We start from the raw sequence: 1,442 nt of genomic DNA, 5'->3' as shown, positions 1-1,442 counted from the left end.
AATAATAATAATCATTGTTATTATATTATTATTGTTATTATCATTATTACTATTATTATTGTTATTATTATTATCAACTTCATCATTTTTATTTATCATTGTTATTGTTATTACCATATTTATCATTACTATGATCGTTATTAGTGTTATTCTCATTGTTACCATCATTATAATGGTGGCGATATTAACATGAACATGAACTTAAATGAACGAACATAAAAACCGTTTATGTTGGATCAGGGGCAGGGGAGGGAGGCAGCAGAACAACATATAAGAGTTTTTGGTAACAGTCCTGCCCAGGTAGCCATTGGCAGAAGGTTAAAATTCACGAAAAAAAATTATACAAAGGCTGAGTACAAGTCAAATAGCGATACCTTTATCGGGAAGTTGTTTGAGTTTGCGTTCAAAGGAAAGTTAGCCCCCCTCATTGCCTCCTCCCCCTGCCCTTCCTTATACTTTACTCCTCGGCCCCTCCTCCTTCATTGCCCTTTACCCCCTTCCCTCTCCTTTCCCCAACCCCTTCCTCCTTCCTTCCCCTCTCCTTCTCCTTCCCTCCTAGCCCCCTCCCGTCTCTCTCTTCCTTCCTTACCTTACCCCTTCCCTCTCCCCATATCTTTACCCTCCCTTGCCCCTTCCCCCTCCCTTCTGCCTCTGTTACCCCTTCTCCCTCCCCTTCCTTTTCCCTCACCCCTCACCCCTTCCCCCTCCCTTCTGCCTCTGTTACCCCTTCTCCCTCCCCTTCCTTTTCCCTCACCCCTTCCCCCTCCCCACCAGGTGGCGCCACGGTCGAGCGGTCGTGTTTGCTGGACACACACTGCGCTGACTCCAACGAGGCTCCAGGAGAACAAGGAATGTGTGGGCCAAAAGAGAGGCTAATGGCAGATGGAATTAGGGAACGGATGATAAACAATTGGAGAAAATATGAAGAAAAAAAAATCTTATATATATATATATATATATATATATATATATATATGTAAATACATATACGCACAAGCACACTGTAGACACACGGTCACAAAGGGAGAGGGAGGTCTAATGTTTCTCAGAAGCCACTTCGATTTTTTTCTTAAGGAAAAACATCGATTGTCTGATTGCACTGAGGCCCTTGCGGTAGTGATGCAGATGCCTAAATCTGGAGGTTTAAGTTGATGGTGAATGATATCATTGGAGCGAATGTAAGTTCCAACAGCAATTAGTGCGCAAAAGCGTTGCCTCCTTTGTTTCGACAAACACACACTCGATCGTGACGCCGAAGCAACCCACGTGGCGAGAGCGGTTGGCAGCCCTGCGGTGACGCAGCGGTTGAAATCCTCAACAATGGGTTCGGAAATCCCTCGATCTGGAAATGGCTGCCGCTTGCCCACAATATTTGTCCTTTTGCTCTGACTCCGATTCACGATAAATTGTACTGCGTCTGTGTATCAGTTCTGTTCGGAGTG

The sequence above is a fragment of the Penaeus chinensis genome, chromosome 39 (genome assembly GCF_019202785.1).
Source record: "Penaeus chinensis breed Huanghai No. 1 chromosome 39, ASM1920278v2, whole genome shotgun sequence".
In the NCBI taxonomy this organism is placed as follows: Eukaryota; Metazoa; Arthropoda; class Malacostraca; order Decapoda; family Penaeidae; genus Penaeus; species Penaeus chinensis.
Note: the sequence above shows the minus strand (reverse complement) of the source record.